Source organism: Molothrus aeneus, chromosome 3 (assembly GCF_037042795.1).
Source record: "Molothrus aeneus isolate 106 chromosome 3, BPBGC_Maene_1.0, whole genome shotgun sequence".
NCBI classification, from domain to species: Eukaryota; Metazoa; Chordata; class Aves; order Passeriformes; family Icteridae; genus Molothrus; species Molothrus aeneus.
The window spans coordinates 69,449,411-69,470,629 of NC_089648.1; positions in this window are offsets into that span (position 1 = coordinate 69,449,411).

Here is a 21,219-nt window from a genome sequence, read left to right on the forward strand (position 1 = left end):
TTAGTTTGCTGATATTTGGCTGTACCTGTTGTTCCCACTGGTGGCTGCCATCAGAGGAGGTTTACTCCAAAAGAAATCCTTTCAGAATTGCACTCACTTCACCTCCCTACTACATCTATGCATAACATCTGATTATTCATCTGTGCATGAACTAGTGCTCCCAAGCTTTCTTTCTTTTCAGCAGAAAGAAACAGGCACTTTCAGGGCACAATTCATTTCTCCTGTTTTTTTTTCACCTTTGTCATGACACAATGGATTGTGCCCAGGAAATGCCTGCTTCTGTCTTTGGGCCAAATATGGACTCTAGAAATGTCCCTGTTTTGGCCAGGAAAATCCCGGCTCTCATGCTGGAGTCTTGGCTCATGCTTGTATGCTTGTCTTGGAAGTTTTAAAAGCAGTCCTTATTTACTTGTCAGCACTGATCAAGGTCAGACAAAGTTTAACTGCAGAAGCCATGAGGTTGTTTATCGCAACCATACCAAAAAGTCTGATTTTGACAACTTTACAGGAAACTGACACCTTGAAATTGCACAGAGGTTCCTAACCATGTGTTTTGCTGGAGGATGAATTTGTCTTAGGTAAGAAAGCACAGCTGGATCAGAGCTTCTATCAAAAAAATAAAATGGAATTGAGTTATCTTTATTTTTTGTCACTAATCATCATCAAAAGAAACATCATTATGATGTGCAGGTGGTTTGGCTGAACACACGGATGCATTTCAAGCTCTTCCACATGTTTCAAAATGCTGAAGGTTTCATAACTGCAAGTACTGTATACTAAAAAAAATCTAAAAAAAAATTACATATTCAAACTTCTGGTGTTAATGAGACTGAAGTTTGGACTTCATTGATCTGGTGCTCAATTTCAAACATGAAATTAAGTTCAGAAGGTAACTTTGTGTAACAAGGGCAACACAGTCTCCCTTCCTAATTTATGTCCTGAAATTCAAAAACAACAAGGAAAAGTCAAAATGAAACAGTTTGGAAAGCATGGCATTATCTCCTCTTTGTCCTGAAAATATCATTAATAACTGAATGGATCCTGGGAAAGATTTGGATTAAAAATATAAGACTGATGTTACCCTGGGTGTTATTTTAGCATCTGCTTTTGTATTACTGCCCAGTCCATCGACCTCTCTATAAAAGGCTGCATTCTCTTATGTTTCAGTCAAGTTATACCAACAATTTTGGACACAGCCTTCTCTTGTCACCCTACAAACTGATGCAAAACCCTGCAGAAGACAAAGGGAGCATTTCCAACATTTCCAGGAGGCTGTGGAACAATCCTCAGTGCAATGAAGTGAAATACAGGATGAGCCCAAGTGGGAACCTCTATCCAAAAGAGTCTCCAAAAGCCTCTATCTCCTTTTTGAGACTCAAGTCTCAAAACCTGCCAGGGAACAAATCCTTTCTTAAGCTTTTGCAGGACTCAAAACATTTGGCGCTCATCCACTCAGGTGAAGGCCATGGCACACAGCTTGCAAAGAGAGTCTCAAACAGCTCTTCAGCAAACGCCAGACACACTGCCCCTAGGAGAGCATAATCTAAATTATTTCACTAAAATGCTGGACAATTTAATGTTCAGTGGTAACTAATATTGGGAAATGCTGGGGCACAGGAACAGAAAATGAGGAATTTTCTGTTTGAAATGTACACAAGACATCACCCTTTGCAATGCATGTGCTGAGAAAGCAGAACCTTTTGCTGATTCATACTGCAAATTTTCATCCTCACAGACCATGACCTAAACTCTGGGTCATGAGCTAGTAAAATTTATCATTTGATTACAAACAACTTAAAACAATATGCATATATACACACATATAAACTAATCATTTATTTACATTTGGCAATAAAACATGAGGTTGCTCATCCATTATTTATCCCTGCAGTGGAAAACAAGAGTGGGGATGCAAAATTTCACTGAAATTTTTCTTGCTTGTAGTGTACAACATTTCGTTCTGAACTAAAATCCCTTGAGTCCCTTCTCCCTTAAATTTGGATCCCGAGCAATAAGCAAAACTTCTGCACAGATGGGGAAACACATGGTACTCCTTGCACAGGCTTTCAAGCAGACAAGAAATGGCATCTTGGTCCTTTATTTTTGCTATCTTTTTTGGGTGTTCTTTGTTTTATTTTTGTTGAGAATAATCTAATTTAACCTGTCACAAGAGAAAATCTAAGATAATTCTGAAAGTAATAGGAAGATGTGAGGGCTGAATCCCTGTTTATTTTTGGCACAATAAATCCATTGCTCTTAAATCCAAAACTGATAATTTTACCAATAGTGGAGCAATATTACATAAGTAAGATGGTGTAGGAATTTTCATAGGCAGCTATTATCAGGACTTTCTCATTGATTTTTGGACCTACATTTGTGTGCCTCTTCCCACCCCCCCCCCCCCCCCCCCAGCTTTGTCTGCCTTGGTGCAATCTTTGAGTATTTTTTGCTTCAAGGGATCCTAGATATCAGAGCCCTGTGAGTTCTGCCCTGTCCTTGTCCTTGGAAGGTGCTGTTTTATCAACACTTGCTTTTCTTACAAATGGCATGAACAGTTTGGTTTTACTATTGGTTTTGACTATTTTGTAATTATTATCATTTATTATTAATTTTATTCCTAAATCCTGAAAGAGATGGATTTATAAATTATTCATTTTCATGTGTTTGAAATGGAATCAAGTATTTCAATATTTTTCCTGAAAATATTATGTTTTGTTTGTTGAACTAAAATTCCTTCAGTCCTTGTCCTTGGGACATAAAACTATATTTCCCTGTCATTGCTTCACTATCTCCTCTTAAGCATTAAAGTTTCAGCATCCTGGATGGCTCAAAGCTGGGCTACCTGTCTTTCAATGCCTACACAATTCCCATGGGATTCAATGCTCCCACGGCCCCTTTCTTAGGGAGATTTATAGATTCTTCCATCTTAGCAGCCCGTGGGAGGAGCTATTTGGCTGTAGAGCCTGACAAACACATGGTGGAGAGATTGAACTTTGTACAACTGCTCCTCAGGGTATTGGAAGTCATCAGCAGCTGGGGTTTAATGAACTGATGCTGAAGAGTCAGTTTATGGCAAGTAGTTTAGGAAATCCTCCCAGCTCATGGTTAACAACCTCAAGGAGGCCAGAAACTCCACTGCTGCCTTGAGAACTTGACAACATCTCAACCAAGTTTTCCCAGCTTTGGCGACTCAGTTGATTGAAATTTTTTTCAAAATTTACATAGAGAAAACTTGATAGGTTTTGTTGCTGAGTGCAATGGGATCCTAGAATAGCTTGGGTTGGAGGGGACATGATAATACACTTATCATACACAAAAACCTAGGCTCTCAGCACCTCTTTACACAAAGAATTGACTTTGACTATGTGCAAACATACACACACAAAACATTTACACGCCCCTCTCAGGACATGAGATGTCCACACTGCCAGCAGGTAAATAATTGCATCTTTCTGTGCAGGAAAAGAATTTTCCATGGGTGCCAAAGCAAACCTTCTTTGTCCAGGAGAAGCTTGTTTCAGAGTTAGGCAGAGTACTCATGTACTTACAGCCGTGCAAAAGCTTTCACACAAAGGTAACACCATGGGTAAGGTGTAAGAGCAGGGGGATGTGCACTCTGAGGAGCACATGAATATCTTTCAGAGACATAATCTCTGACAGGACAAAATATTTTCATGTGCTTTAGCACAATGCCTTACAATGCCTTTAAGAAGCTGCTCATGCAGATTAACGCTTAACAATGACCTCTTATTCTGTTCTTATCTACTGTATCGCCCTTCATCTCCTCAATACACTCTTCACTGTGTTATCTTGCATTTCACACTTTATCTCTCTCTTGTCAAGGAATTATGTTTCTAGGAATATCAGTCTGTCAGCTACTAAGAATAAAAAGAAATTTCTGATATGCTGTTGTCTAAAGCCTCAGATCTGGCTCCTCACACACTCTAGAAATTTTGAAATCTTTTGTTCCTATTGATCTTAGAGAAATTAATGGTATCTGGACATAATATTCCAAGAGTAATACACCACATAGCAAGTTTTCTCCTGCCATTCCTGATGACACCAGGGATGTATTTATTGTGGCATCAAGTTTCTCTGTTCCATGTGGTCTCCACAGACCCCTCATTTTTCAAAGGCTTTCATTTAGGATGTTAATTATACCAGACACACCGGTAAAAACATCTTCTTGACAGTGGCGCTCGCTGTAAAAATATACTGTTTCTTCTGCCTGCTTTATCTAATTAAAAAGTTCCCATTTTGCTTTGCTCTACTTAAAGTTTATTGAGTTTTGGGTCACAGTGAAAAACTTGCTCCATTTCTTGGCTTACTCAGCTAAAAAGAACTCAGTGACTTGACAATCTTTGTTCTGCTCCTATTTATGTGGTTTTTCAGCTCCTGACGAAAAGCGGTCAGGTACAGCTGTTCCCAAACCTCCAAACAGAAGGCAGAAGTACAAACCATATCAGGGCATGGTTTTATATCAAATTCCAAGTGCTGTAGGGAGTGAAACCAAATTCCAAGGTCCAGATTGTGTCCACTGGGGAATGACCTGAAATGGCAGTATGTGTACGAATAATTTCTCAGATAAGGAACTCTGTCACTTCAAGGTGTAATCCAAAGATTGTGGCTCATCCTGAATGCTCTCAAGTCAGCAGTGAGATCTCTGGAACAATTCCAGATTGCCTGAGACACATCAGGACAGTGCTGGCCACCTGCAGAACAGAAGGGAGGAGGGCAATATGCTGCCTCAATGTTAAAAACCTCATCTGTAAAGGTTCTCTGCTTCATTTAGAGCTCTGCATTGTCTCGCCTCTGCTCCACCTACATTCAATTTCCACAGAAGTGTCCAGCACTTTTCCCAAAGTGTTTTCTTTTTGAGCACTTTAACTGTGACATAATCAGGATTTAATTTTTGCTTGGATTTATCTCCCAGAACACAGACTTATTGTTTTTGAGGAGCTGATGATGCAAGTAGGTCAGCTTGGGGAGGGCTCTATGCAATGTGACTGATTTCACTGAGTCTCTGTCTGGATCTAGGGAGCAGAATTGAGCTTTTCCTTCCTGTTGATGAAAGTTGAGGGTTGAGACATCAAAGGGATTCTGTCAGGATTTTAGCAAAAGCTGCTTTAAGTTGACTTTACCTGCATGAATAATGGAACCTATACCTTACATTATTAAAAATGAATGACTTTTTAAAAGATTAATGCATTTTTAACTGGCTTTGATTCCCATTTCCTTCTGCAATACACTCTTCAAAAGCAGTGAAATTTATTTGCTCTATTTCAATTTCTAGGCAATTTCACATTTTTTGGGTTCTCCCATTAACATTAGGATGGCCAGGATATTTGATCACATCTAAGGATTTTTGAGTCCTTGATTAGATAGCCCTTACTGGGTACGAAAGTGATGAAAGTACAAGCTCAGAAAAATGGGCTTCTGAAAGTTCTTCGTCTGGGGAGCTCCACTAACAAGGCAATCTCAAAGCTGCTGTACAGCCAGGCTTTTCAAAGCCTTTGCAATGATAAAAGTACATTTCTACCAGATTTTAAAAAACTCCTAAGCACTGAGCCTCAATGGGAGCCAGGCACCAGCTTTAGGAATCTCTTAAAAATTCTACCTTGTTTCCTGACTTTTGTAGACATTGGCCACCGTGGGTCATTAATGCTTTGTGGAGGCTGCTTATACTTTTGGCAGTGTTTCAAGGGGGTTTCTGTTACATTGGAACTTTTATTTTGGTTCAGCCACATCTATTTTTAGCAAGTCAGCACATGAATCACATTTTTCAGGAACCAGCTGTCAAGGGACTTCTTGTTAGATTTTATGAGCAGGAGATCCCTTACAGTTCTGTGGTCTTAAAAGAGCTATTCCTCTGGGAATTCCTCTGAAGAATTAAAAATAGAAAGTTGTCTGATTGAGAACATAAGTGCAAATTTATGCTGAGGAGCTATTTATAACAGGATGGCCAAAATGATGCGGTAAAACTATTTAGAGAACTTGCTCTATAATGTCACAACAAAGTCTTAGGGAAAAACTCCATTGTTTGAATGTCAGGGATTGAATTAAATACTTGAAAAATGAGAGAATAATAACATACAGAAATACACAAAATTTCTATGCTGCCAAGCTGTCAGTTGCTACCAACTACATTTCTTTAAACTTAGGCTTTTCCATTATAGGGATGTCAAAAAAAGTGATGATGAGATAACCTGATTTGTATTCCACCCAAGTACTAATTCATTTGGGGAAGAGTTTTAACGCTACAGTGCAGAAATGGATACATTTCTATTTAGAAAGGTGTCTGTCATCTCTGTGGCTGAATTTGGATAGGTAATTTGTTCCAGTGTAGCTGCATTTTTATGATCACAGTTATAATTTTAATTTACAGCAAAGACCAAACCATTGCTGATAGCAGGAAAAATTATTTCAGTGAATGACTAATTGTTTTGCTCAGTGGATGTAGCACAATACTTGAACTGCCTGCAAATCCAAAAACGTGAATTTAGCTTCATTTGGAGCTCTCAGAGGTCAAACCCTGCTGTCCATTGATTTAGAAGTCCAGGGCAGTGTGGCATGAGCACCACTGGTGACAGCATTAGAGCTGCTGTCTACCATTAGACATTAGTGACCCCCATATTTCAGAACTGTCATTAGGAAGAAATTCTTGGCAGGGAGGGTGGTGAGGCCCTGGCACAGAGTGCCCAGAGAAGCTGTGGCTGCCCCATCCCTGGAATATTCAAGGCTGGGTTGGATGGGGCTTGGAGCAACCTGGGATAGTGGAAGGTGTCCCTGCCCATGGCAGGGGGCTGGAACTGGATGATCTTTAAGGTCCCTTTCAAACCAAACCATTCAGTGACTCCAGGAGATGCCTTGGAGAAAGGGAAAAAGAAGGCTAAGAGAGATAAATGGAATATGCAGTTCGCCCCTGGAGGCAGGAGCTTCACCTCTCCATCCATCACAAGCCTGTGATGTTATCCAGAGGGTCTGTGTGGGAACGGGTGACTCAACAAGTTTGGGGTGCTTGAACCTCTGAATCAGAAGAACCCATAAGAAGGATGTAGAAGACACCAGGAAAGTGGAGATATAAAAATCCACACTACAGCCAGAGTGGGAATTTAGTTCTGAAAACTCCCGTGGGAGACTTTTAGTTTGAATCTGGGAAGAAGAGGGGACTTTGAGCCAGAGAAGCTGCTCCCTCCTGCCTGGAGGCTGTGCCTTTCACATGCTTTGTAGGTGAAAGAGGAGGATACTGAAGAAATAGCTGAATTCTTTATTGATTTCTCCTGCCAACAGAAATGACTGCAACCTCCAAAATACGGATATTTGCCAGGAAGGGAAAGAAAGAAAAAATTAAGCTCTAAAAATAGATCTATTCCTATCTCAATTTCTATTAACTTTTTTTTTTCTTTTTGACTGGTGTTAGACATTATAAATGTAGTAGGGGAGTGAATTTTCCCTTGCCTTCTGCTGCTGCAGATTTACTGATACTCCAAGGGCTGTGAACTCCTTCAGAGATGTTCTCTTTTAAGATGTACTCTGAGAAAATTATTAGGACTGTGAACTTCCAACCATTTGTTAAGAAATATATGCAAGCATCTTTGAACGAAAATTCTGTATATCTCTGAAACTATTCTGATGGCACAGGAGCCTGAAGAGGTTTTCTAGAATAGAATTCTGTATTGCCACAGGTGCACAGTTTATTGGGCAGTCCTAAAAAACCAGATGTTTAGCAGCATTTTTCAGGGCTGTGTTTCAAAGCTGTTTCTGCTTACCTCTGCTGACACCATTACCTTTCCAAAATCTCATGGTGCTTTGACCAAGAACTGAAGAAATCAGGTAAAATTTGAAGTGGTCTACACACACTCAAGGGACTATATTTTGTTACCTACTTAGAAGAGACTGTGATCTGCACAGCACAACAGAATAGAGAGATATGAGGTGTATTTACCTTATCTGAAGTCTATATAATCAGTCACAAATCATAAGCTTCAAATTTGCAGTCATCATGACTCATTAATTATATCTTACATTATTTCTTCAGCAAAAAACCCACCATAAATTCAAATTTTCAAGTCTATTTGAAATTCTGGTAAAACAGGCTACAGCATCACGTGGCTGAAACGATGGCACTTTAACAAACAGAAACATTTAGTCTTCTAACAAGAAGCCAACAAGAAGTAACAGCATGGTTATGCTATGGCAGCTTCTCTGCACCACCAAATTTAATTTTTAGTTTTGTAGCTTCTTTTCCTCAACCAAGAACAAGAAAATCCCATTTGAACTTGTCTTTATTCCTGCCTTAGAAGGAATTAAACACCCAGCTACTTACAGTTCAATAAAGTCTTCAAATCCTGTGTGAACAAAATGAACAAAGCCCATAAGCACATGTTCTCTCCCACAGACACCAGTGGGATGGGAGCATGTGCTTGGAAGTTTTGGGTGAAAATGGGAATATCTGTGCTTGTAAAACTACTCCAGGCTATGGATAGCAGGGTTAGCTGTAGAGGACCTGAGCAAAGGTACTGGTGTGATTTTGACAATGGTGTGGTTGTGCTGGTGTGTGTTACTCACAGGACAGCCTTGTTTCAACACAGGAGGGATGAGCTCCAGCCTGAGGCTGTGCTGACACAGCTCTGCCTCTGCTTGCAAACTGCTCTGTCTCCTCACCAGCACCACTCAGTGTAGAAAATCCCTCTGCAAGGCTGTAGGTTGGCACAGATTTGCAATTCAGTAAGTAAATTCCCTTGCACACTATAGGATGAATCCAAGTAAACTATGCTTATGTCAATCAGGAATTTTCTTCTACTTTATGCCCTGATTTTTCTATTTACAGCATTTTCAAACTTGAACCAAAAGCCAAGGGACTGCAGCTAGAGTGATAAGGAGCAAAGCCACGGCCATGAAGCAAAGAGGATGTTTTGGGACTTTGCTGTCAAGCCTTGAACTGTTCAGAGTTACTCCAGGGAAGTGTCAGTTCTGGAAAGCCCCTGAGAACATCTGCATTAGAGCTGCTGTCCTTCACCTGAGCCTTCACCATCACAAAGTGGTGGGGAAAAGCTGCTGTGGGCTGTGATACAGCACTGCCTACAAGCAGCAATGACTGCTTGATGAGACTGAGCTTTTCTCCTTGCTCCTCCAGCTCAAGGGAACCTTGAAAATCTCAAGGGAAGACATCAGTGATTATGCTCTTAAAATGCCATGGATTTGCACACAGAGGAGAAATGATGTGGTGCCTTGGCTTCTTCCTTCCTGTGCCTCAGTTCTTGCATGTCCAGTTCACCCAAATCACACAGAGCAAGGGCATCTATAGGATGAAAGCAAACAGATTTGTGCCCTGGATCCTGAACTCAGTATTTTTGTATTCCTTTGGAATCAGATGGATGCTGAATGTCTTCAGTTGAAGAGTAGAAGAGATTGCAGTGGTTCTGAATGAAAATGGCCAATGTCAGCACAGTATCACACAGTGGATAACTTCCAGAATAGAGATGACCTCCTTGTCTATCATAGAGCAAGAAGGATTATGGGATTCCAATTTAATGTGATAAAATGTCATCACAAACATGAAATTTTAAAGCCATCACTCAATAATTATAATTAGCCTATGGCAAACTGCTCTGAATACTAAAGCAACTATAAAAGGTGAAAATTATCTTAATTAGCAAAGTTGCAGAAAATGTGTGAGACTGACTCACGTCAGGGACGGCTCCAATTAACCTGGCCCAGACTGAGATAATTAAGAGGGCAGCTCCAATTGTGTAAAGAATGAAAAACTTCTGGTGTGGTATGAGGTCTTGTATTTTTCCATCCCTGGGCCTGTTCTTCAGTGATACCTTTAGGCACATCATCTGTTTACATAAAATTGTTTCTTGAGCTGGCTGCTGAAAACCAGACCTACATCCAGCAAGCCCTGAGGATACTCTGCAAACCCTTTTGGTTATTAACTCTTTCAGGGAGTATTATCTGCTCAGCAAGCTTTCTGCCTGGATGCTACACACACCCATTCATGCTCTTGTTCAGTACTATTTTGGGGACGTCTAGACCAGAAGGATTGGTAAAATTACTACCCCAGACTACTAAAAGGCAAGAAATCATTTCTTTCTATATAGGGGGATCTTGTGGACACACCACGTCACAGTGGGGCTCTGCTCATTGTAGCTGAAGAACTGCTCAGCCTGGACTGATCCTACACCTAAAAAATTCTGTGGCTGCTTCTCATTGGAGAATTGAATGGACTTTAAACTGTCAATGGTGGTTAAACTCTCAATTGTCAAGGGGAGATCATGCAAACTCCTTGAGGTCCAGAACAGAATTTTGTTCTGACCTGTCTGCTGATCACTGTGCGAACCCAGGCACTGCAAAGGGGGTGGGAACCAAAGGTTCATTTAGTTTTAAGAGCAACAGAAAAGTTACCACTGATAATGAGAGCAACAGGGGTTTCTACACAAGCCATTCACTCAGGCACTTATTCAGCTTCTCATAAATATTTTGTGTGCGTCCCATACTCTAAAACTCAGAAATGTCTGTGTGAGCTGCAGCCATATATCTGAGAAAAAGCACTAAGTAAAGGAGGAACAGAAAAAGCAACCAGCACCACTGCATCATTCCCAAATGAAATGTAAATTGCAGCTAGAAATCCAAAAGTGGTCATGAATGAAACAGCAGAGTAAAATACGCTCAAACTTTTCCACTCTTTCATATTTCTACAGGTACTGCAATCAGCCAAAATACAGGTCAGTTCTTGGCAGGTGATGGGTTCTTACAGCACCAATAATACCTCTGGAACACTCAATTTGCTGTGAGAAGCTGTGCCAATCCTTTGAGCTGAGGAACATATAAATCTCTTTTGTTGCACCATGAGCTCACAGAAACTTCAATGCTACCAATGCTTTGTCTGTCTGTGTGCTGCGAGGAAGGTGCCACCTGACTTTCCCACTATTCATGGATTTCAGAGGAGCATGGGAGAGAACCAGGAACTCAAAACAGAGTTAATTTAAGATCCATCCATCAAAACACCACCAAAATTCAGCACTGAAAGTACTGTTTGCATAATAACAACAATGAACATGGATTTTTTTTCAGAACTAAAACTAAAATGTCAATCTGAATAAAAAATTCTTTAATTGAAACTCTTATTAACTGTGATACTTTAGTAGGTCCAAAGTTATGTATTTGTGTGGTTTTTTCATATTTAAATCCATGCTATTTATTTTATCTCTCACATTAAATTTATCTACATTTCTTTTGATTTAAAAAATGCTACAAATAAAATTAACTGGAACTATACTACAATTAGTTTTAGACAAGAAATTGCTAAAATTCTGGAATGAGAACTGCAGTTTTCAGTGCAAATTGAGCAGACCAGAAATAAAATGCTACAGAAGTCTAGAATACAGGTTGGAACAACTGTCTTTATCACTGGAGGGCAGCATAAGTACCAATATAAGCTAAAATAACAAAACCCCAGTATTTTCAGCTGTTACTTTATATGCCAGAACAGCAACTGCTGCTTCTTTATAGTGGACAGCTGCAAACAAGAGATGCTGCAGCCAGCAGGTCTGACTTGCCTCTGAAAGACAGATTTGTTGTCAATAATTTTACTTTATTGTTGTAATTTCCCAGACCAAACCCAGGTTGGAGAGGAAGAGAAATGTATTTGCAAAATTTATATTAAAGTTTTCCCCTCACCCCTAATTTTAATAGCAAATGTATTTGCCAAAGCTCTCATAATATTATGGCTACTACCAAACCTGCATGCAGTCTCAACCCTTTGGGATCTCTCTCTTACAGCCAGACATAGATTACCCTGTTTCTAGGAGCTCAGCAGGTTTAGGGCCTTGCTGGTTAAAATGAGTTTCTAATTGTTTTATTTGCAACATGCACAGAAAACTTGGTCAATGTTTTCTATGTCCTTGGCAATGAAGAGGAAAAATTCATGCCACAGTTCTAAGCTACCTTTTCTTATTCATAACAATTTAGGTTTAGGGAGTTTTTGAACTATTCCTTGGAATACAGTGAAAAACTCTTTTTGTTCTCTCGGGTACTTCTGTTACTTTGGGTCAAATCTGCATCCTCCCTCATGAAAATGAAACTAGCACAGAATCAACACAAACAGAAACAGCAGGAGCTAACTCAGATGAGGAGAAATAGAATTATTGAATCATGGAATGGTTTGGGTGGAAGAGATCTTAAAAATCACCTAGTTCCACCCTCCCTGCCATGGGCAGGAACACCTTTCACTAGACCAGGTTGCTTCAAGCCCCATCCAACCTGGCCTTGAGGCATCACTGGCTCTCTGCTTCATTCACCTTGGCAGGTGTCAACACCTTCTCCCAAATAAAGCTGGGTTAGTAGCTATGATGTAATAGAGGAAAATTCTTTTTCCCCTTGAAATCAATCTATTAGAAGAAAAATAGAGATTTTCTACTTTTTACCCACCTAGTTAAATGAAACAGAAGTGGTTCAGGTTGGAAAGGACAACTGGAGGGTATATCTAGTCCAACCCCCCTCAATCAGGGTCCCTGAAATTGTATTACTCACGATCATGTTCAGATGATTTTGGAGTATCTCCAGACAAAGATATTCCAAAATCTCTTTTGGCAATCTGTTCCAGTGCCCAATCACCCTTACAGCTAATAAGTTCTTCCTCACATTCAGGTGAAAATTGCTGTGCTGTGTTTTCTGCCTGTTTTCATTTGAAAGGAAACCAGGCACATAATCTGAGTCCAGTATGTTGCCTCTAGACAGGGTGCCACAGACCAGGACTTCAGGATGCAGACAGAGACTTGAAGGAAAAGTGCAAATATTCCCATTTGCACTGGATGGAGGAATGTGAATGCGTGAATGATTTCATGTGTCCTTAGAAGCTTGCTGTAAACTGCAGGGTCTGAGGGATGCTCATGCTGGTACCTGCACTGCTGCGAGCAAGAGAAGAGGTGACACAGAGGCAGAGACAGATCTCTGAGCCATGGGGCAGCACTGGGTGCAATGTGAGCACATCTCCTTGTTCTTCCCAGAGATGGTCAAGAAGTCCTGGGAAAGATTACCCCATGCCTTTGACTTGGAAGGGCTTGAAATTCCAACTCTACCAGTGTGGGAAGAGGAGCTGAGAGCTGCTGCGGCTGTGAGAAGAAGGGAGAAGGTTGAATGAGAAACCAGGAGGAAACCTGGGGAGAAAGGATCCACTGGCAGGAGTGTTTGGTGAGGAATGGAACTGGCTTGAGCTCTGTGGAGGCCATTGTGTAGCCAGCTCTGTCTGGGAAATTGAAATATTTGGTTGCATTTCACACAGCTTCGGGGCACCTGTAAATTGCCTATCTGCAGATAATCAGTGAGGGACCATATGCCAGCTCAGGGCTGCCAATTCCCTGGCTGTGACCCACTCTTCCCAAGTCCTGAAATGCCCTGTACCTCTTGTGAGGACGGAGGTGCCAGTTCCTGCTGCTGCCCAGCATCTTAGCTCCACGTTTGCTCTTAAAAAAAAGCCTGTTCATTTCCTCTAAATCTAAATGTAAGGCAACAGGCAGCTGACAAAATGGTACTGTAATATGGATTAATACTGAATATCTTTCTATTGAAGAAAGGGGAAATTCTAATATTTACGAGTAACATATTTTATTGAAGATTTCAGTCTTTAAAAGACATAAGTATTTGGTATAGAGTTTCAAGCTCAGTAAAAGGCTTTTATACAAATATGGTCATGGTTGAATCTTGAAAAATGTTAACAGTTTTCGGCAACAAGGGAGCTTTACAAGGGAGCTTTACAAGGGAGGAAAATCAATATTTACTTATGCTATTTATCCATAGCATAGTAAAGTTGCCTACACCTGAGAAATCTCAGTAATTAAAAATCTAATCTACATTCATACAAAAAAAAAAAAGAGTTAAGCAAATTCTGCAACTTAAAGGGAGGTAGAAAATCTGACCATTATGAGCTTAAAAAAAACCCCCTAAAAACAAGTATTATGTTGAAAGAAGGGGCAAATGGAAATAAACAATGGAAAAAGTTACCTGTATTTTCCTTACAGAACCTGCTTAATTCAGGCCCTGTTTTAGTAACTCTTGGCTGCTCACAGCTGCCTTGTTTGTGCTGCTCCAGTCACTGAGCTGCCCTCATGGAGCCCTAATGGGGCTGCCCTAACCCCCACCAACCAAAGAGAACAGGCAAACTGGTCACTGCTCACCACCCCAGAGCCACTTCTCAGTGTTTTCATTGCAGTTACAATGAACAGAGATGCCCCAGAGGCATCAGCCTGACCCCATTTTATGCATGTGCTCTCAGGTTTATGAACTGCTTATCCCGACTATTCCCCAGCTCTGGCAGCTGCTGTCAGACTTGTGCAAGGGCCCTCATCCTAAAGGATCCATCTGAGCTCAGGAATTGCAGTGCATGTTTCTCTCCTTTGACTGTAGCCTGGGAGGGGGACACCTCTAATATTTTGCATGGTCCTTTCCACCCATGCTTCCACAAAGTATTGTCTCCAGGCATCCCAGGGGAGGAGTTACTCCATGGTTTTCATTACACTCTTAAGTGCATATGGAGCCTGTGTACCTACTGAGTTTATGCTTTTAGGCAAAGTTTTTCAAAAAGCTTTGCTCTTGGAAGAGACAGAGATTGGTTAAGCTGAACCTTTCTGAGGGTTTTGAGGAAATGTCAGGCTTAAGAAATTCTGTTTCCTTTCAGATTAGAATATCAGTTTACCCCAGTCCTCAGACTGACAAAGACTTATGTGCATATCTTCATATGCATCCTGATGGCTCCACTGAAGCCAATTGGATTATTCACCATGTTTATGGCTTGGCAGTTGCATTTGTTTTTACAGAAGTGGGGACTTGATTTCTCTTCTCAGTCTATATGTGTTCCTTACTAGATGCAGCCCCAGGACATATGATTCTTAACTTCTGTCCTATTTATGCCACCATTCATATTTAATTTAATTAAAAAGCAATAGATGATGACATGAAAAATTTTACACTAGGCACAAAGCCTTTTAAAATTTATTTTATTTTATTTTTTAATGTGGGGTGTTGTTATAGTTGTATTGGCAAAGCTGAATTTAACTTCTTTGAGCAATTCCTGTCTTATTCATATTAAGACATATCCAGAACTTCTCTAGTGAGTCACTTTAAAGAAATAATGAATTAAATTAAATGAAAAGTTTCATTTTTTCTTTTAGAAATGAGCTTTAATATCACAAGATACAGTATTCTCATTCTGAGTCAAATATCTTGCTATTTTTTTCCCAGAAAAAGTGCTCAGCAAGGCTTTGTTCTTGCCTGAGTGTTGTATGACTGTAACAAATCACTAAAATGTCCCTGAGATGTCTTACATCAGGGAAATTGAAACCCTGAAAAATATATGTGCTTGGCACAGTTTTTCTACATATTGTGAAATTGCTACTATAATTGTAGAATTTAGTATGTTATGGGAATAAAGGCCTTCTCTTTTAAGACTTCTATTCCTGCAAAACTTCTATTTAACTCGAAGCACAGAGATAAGTGCATCTTTATTTAGCTCAGTATTTAAACACGTGCTTAAATTTAAAGATGTTCCAGTCCATGAGACTTTAGAATTTGATTAAACTAAATCATTTACTTGAGTATTTTGCCAGATGAAGATCTTCAGATGTAAAACATCACTGTGAACATAGGCTGCATTGCTTTCTAAAGTTATCACTTTGAGAATAAATCGAGCAATGTCAGGATTTCTCTGCAGGCCTGAAGGAGACTGATGTGGTCTGTCAGTGTCCATACTGTAAAACAGCCCTGTAGTCTAAAAATGGGGTGACTGTAACTAAATTGTCTGGTGGGAATTGTCCCTGGACCATGCCAGCACCCAGACTGTGCCAGGGTTGCTGGGGAGAGAGCTGATTTGCTGGAGCAAAGCTGTGCTAGGTAGGGACTTCTCTAGATATTTAATGGCTTTGAGGATTAAATTCCAGTACCTGTGTCATTACAAAACCTGGTGTTAAGAAGTTACACCCCAAGTTCTGTACTTAACTTTATTGTACCTAGGACTTAGGACAGGCTCCATGATGCTGTTCAGGAGCAGTCGGGCTCTCTGAGGTAGAGAGTAAAGAACAAATTATTGTTCAGGACATGATGCTGTCCCTGTTTAAGCTTTCACAGCTGGATGAGTCCTCTCTGAAATTCTCACACAGGTACAGTAATAGCAAGGCTGACTCCTTGACCACTCTTTGCTTTTCCACCTATGGTGAATTCAGAACTGGATTTTGCAATGACCCCTTCTTTTTCTGTAGAGGCAAAATCACCCATCCTACTAATCCTACATATTTAGTGTTTGGGTCTGCATGTTGGGAATGAGGACTTGTGCCTGGGGAGGTACATACTAACCACTGCTGTCCAAATCCTGCAAAATCTCCCTTGACATGGAGCTGAAACCAATGGGATTTCCTCCAAGAGAATGTCTGCTTCTGGCAAACAGGATGTTTTTGTAGGTCAGGGATTATCTTCAATGTGGTAAGTGTGAAAAAAGTTCAGTCCTTATTGATGAAAGAAAATAAGATCAGGGAAGTATCAAGTCAGAATTGCAAGATGTTGTGGACTCAGATTTCTCTTTTCATGGGGACTTTTACTCTATTTGATTGACATCCCTTTCAAATTCCCATGTAAAAAATGTCTATCCATAACTAAATCTTAAATATTTCACATCCTATTCTCAAATGGCTTATGGAAAGAAAAGTGATGCTTGTCCTTCAAAGAGCAGCTCAGTGCAAAATCCAACACACAGACGGGAAAGTGAGAAGCACTCTCAGAGTAGAGGGCTGCCACTCTGCCTTACTCTGGGATATTTCCCTTCTCCAGCAAAAGTTAAGATTATCTGTTAATGATTTTGCTGTGTAAGCAGGGCAGACTCTGATGTGCTGATGTTGCCCACATGGTGAAGGAGATGATTATCAACTCATGTAAGGAATACTGCCTGGAGTATCCAGCAGGCTGACGCTGAGGGGTTGGAATTAAGCAGAACACTAATGAAGTACCAGTCATTTTTCTGTAGTTAAGGCTGTATCAGCATTTCCACTAGAATACTTATTTCCAGTGATTTGTACAATTAATGTGCTGGAAAATGTGCTCTGGACAGAAATTTGATAAAAAAGTTGTTCCATGCAGGGGCAATAATTTCTTTTAGAGGTCATGAAGGAATGTCCACTTATTTTTCTTGCTGAGACAGAAAAGCAGAGAAAAACTAGGCATTTCTATGATAAAAGTGTGCTGAAAAATAAATGCCTACAGTAAAGTAATCAAAAGTAGAAGTTTATGAGATAAAAACCTCATAAAAATGGAAATTTAGGCTTAATTTTTTCCTGAGTTTTCTTACAGACACTTTTCTGTCTGAAGAAAGTATTTTGCTATTTGGGCTTTGTTATAAATTAGTTAGGTCTGTACCACAGGCTGCACTTTGAAGCATAGAAACATCTTCTATTTATTTCAACAGAGTTATGCTCTCAGAATTTTCAAAAATAAATAGGGAAATTTTGAAGAGGTTGAGAGCACCCAGAGAAGAGTAAAGTGTGAAATAAGTTGAGCTGCAAAAAGAAGATAGCCTCAGGGAGCAGGAAAAAGAAACTCTGTTTTAATGAGGAAGCAGGATAAAAGTGAGAATAGTTTTGTGTACACACTGGTATGTCAGAGAGGAAACAAAGAGAGCTAGGAAAGATGAACTTGTTTTCACATTTACTTGTTTTCAGTAGGGTTTCGACTGCCAGTGTGGGCAAGAAATCCTGATCCCTGTGTTTGACCTGAACATCCATAACCCACCTCAAATTTGTAGATAATGATGTTTTGTGATGGGTAGGACGAGCATCCAAATTTCACATTGGGACCTTTGCTTTTAAACAATGAAGGAAGTAGAAAGAGATGAAGAAATGGTTGAGGGAAAAAAAAATTAAAAGATTGCATTTGGGAAAAGCCTCTAGGATCAAAAATAAAAGCTTCCAGAAAATTCTTTTACTTGACTGCCATATCAGAAGAAGGATTTACACCACTCCAGTGTTGGGCAGGTGAGGTGTTGTGTGGGGCTCTGTAGTGACAAGTGGAATCTCTCAAAGAACATCTCTAAAAAAAGCCCTTAAATTCTTGTTGGACAGAGGTGAATCAGCTTGTGTCAGCCTGTGAGCAGCTGTGGTCACAAATTCCAAGTTCCTCCTGGGGAAGTTATGAATTCCTGCACTCAGCTTGGGATTGGTACCAAGGGTTGAGGGTATTGCTGCTCTTGAGGAGGCAGAGAGAGAGCAAGTGGGGCATGAAATAACCTGTACTTGCATCTCTCAGCTCTCATCCATACACAGTTCTGTCAGGCAAGGAAGCAGTTCTCAATCCCCTCCCCAGGGGTTTGTGAAAGCAAACATGGAATCCCTTCCTTTGTTTCCATGGAAAACAGGCCAAGGGGAGGCCCATGCTGAGGTGGAACAACCAGTACTAACCTGGTGTGTGAGATTGTTCATGCAAGACTACAGTGAAAAGAATCATTTTAGGTGATGGATGAGGTGCTTTCCATATCCAGTTTCCTTTCCTTTCCAAATGTCTTTTGCCTGTGTAAGAAGTTATGAAAGAAGAATCAAAGCTTTATCTGCCCATAATAATTTGGTTACACTCCAAACAATGTTTCACTTGGTTTCCACTTCACCTTAATTTTCTCAGATATCCTGAGTATCACTGTTTCTTTGAAGCCTGTTGGAGGAGATGCTGCCTCTTTGTGAAGAATCCAATTTCCCCAACACTACAACACGTCTCTTGCTCACTGACTGCCTAACTTTGCTTCTACACAGTGTTTCCTAGGAGATCAAATGGGAGCTTGAAGTACTCAAAAACCTAGTGTGGCAATGAAAAATAACTTATTAAAGTTTATAATTACTGAAAAATTAATCAGAGACTTAGCATGGTACTTGCATAAAGAAAATAAGCCAAGCTCTTGTCATAGTGAAATATGGAATAACTACGTTGAAATAAATCTTAATTATGCTAGAGTTGCTACTCAGTGTGACTTAATTAGGAGTAGAGCAGTGAAAGCCTTTGGGGAAAAAAAGAACGCTGATTACACAACCACTTAACTGCATATTCTTCCTTCCCCCTGATTCTTTTCCTTCCATCAGAGAAAATTTCAAAACTAGAGTTGTTCAAGGAACTTGAATAGACATTAACTTGTGGCAGGTTACATCTAAATAGGAATTGTTTGAAGTAAAAAGTTGAGGGTGATAACCCTGAAGATAATCTCTTTAAATTATGCATGCAAGGTGTCATGCATCCATATCTACCTTGACCTTAAATAGTGCTTTGCTTTGTTAGGCAATAAATTTATGAAACATAGAATGGTTTAAGTTGGAAGGGACCTTAAATACCATCTAGTTCCAACCACCTGCAATGGGCAGCACACTTTGCACTGCTCCAAGACCTGTCCATGTTGGCCTCGGACACAGCCAGGAGTGGGGCAGCCACAGCTTCTCTGGGCAAACTGTGCCAGGGCCTCCCTACCCTCACAGTAATGAATTTCTTCCTAAAATCTAATTTAAACCTACATCAAGTACTGGACTACAAAGATGAAGACTTAACTCTAATTAAAAAGAGGAAAAAAAAGACAGAATATTAGATTTAGATTAAAATAGCCCACAGAACAAAGTGTAAAAAAATAAATCTTCACTGCAGCCCCCCAAGTGCAGCATGCAACTATGGCTATAGAGTATAGACAGATATATTGTTTAACAAGCACACCAACAATGTAAGAGGCTCATTTGTCATGGTATCACTTCTTACCAGGTAGAAGACATGCAAAGTCAAATATATCATGGCAATAAATCTGTTGACTTCAACAGAGTTATCTCAACAATAAATTCAAAGCAATATACTTTGAGGGAATGAAACCAAACCAAGCAGGAGATGCACACAAGGTTCTTGGGAGATTATCTAGACCATATATAAAATCAGACATTAAAGGAATATGCACAGTATTGCAGGGGATTTATGGTAACTGGGGAAAAATGTGTGTAATGAAGATCCAGTATGCAGCATGTTATCAGAGTGTCAAATTGCTTGGCATGAGCTATGTGCTTTCTTCACAAGTGCTCTGCAGCTCCAGTTAGGCTGAAAAGATGCTGTAGAAAAAGATATAGAGTACTGAAAAAAAATGCAAGAAAAGTAAACAAACACAAGTAGAAAGAATTAAAAAATATGGACTCTGCGTCCCAAAATTATTCCAGTTTTCCTTCTTCCACAGAAACTGATCTATTTGCAGAAGTAAAGGCTGCACTGGTTCTTTTTTGGTGGATGTGGAAATTGGTTGAAAAAAATAACAAAATTACATCCATGAAAGATGTGGTTTGTTTTCTGCTTCACTCCTGCATCAACAGAGAAATAAAAACCTTCTAGTCCCAGTGTGTGATCTGTATATTTGGTACCTGTTATACAAGTGCTACTGCACATGCATGACACTGAGAGGAGCTGGTTTGACACCTCATCAAATTCTTGCTCATTTGTGTGAGCCCACCTTTAATATTGACATTTTCTGGTGTCTTGGCTTACTATACTCTGCTATGGGAATTCCACTTTTTAAAACAATTTGTTGTGCATAATACTTCATAAGCAAAACATAACATTTGGGCTGAGTTCTTCCTGGAACTTATGCCTAAAATTGAAGCTTGGGAGGCATGTTTATAATCTTTTCTCTTCCTCTTGATATTTTGTTATTTTAAGTAGGGTTAATCTTCCCAAGACTGGATGAGTCAGCATTCCTGATGTCTGTGTTTGAACCAGTTGCTGAGCTTCCTTGATCACCAGTGGACAGAAATCTGAATTTTAAAAAATGTGATTCATTTACTCCTAATATACAGCTGTAAAATGGATCAGAAGTGTCTGTCACTCTCTTATGGCCCAAAAGGAAGTTTGGATATAAATATCTACATTGCTAATATCTGAAGTTAGATGAGATGAATCCTGGCTTTGATGGCTTTGGAAAGTGCTATTTCCCTCAACACAATGCATGACAGACATCCCTGGGATACATCTGGGCAGTGCAAGAGAAGACCAGGAACTTCCCAGGTCACACCTCCAGAAGTGATAACCAAGGGTCACAGTGCTGCAACAATCCAGGTTTTGTGTGGGCAGTGGAGGAAATCTAAAAAGATTGGGAAGCTTGACATTCACAATGGATTGTTCAAAATAGGATGGATATTGCACAATGTCATCAAGATACAAATCAAGGTCAATAAAAAC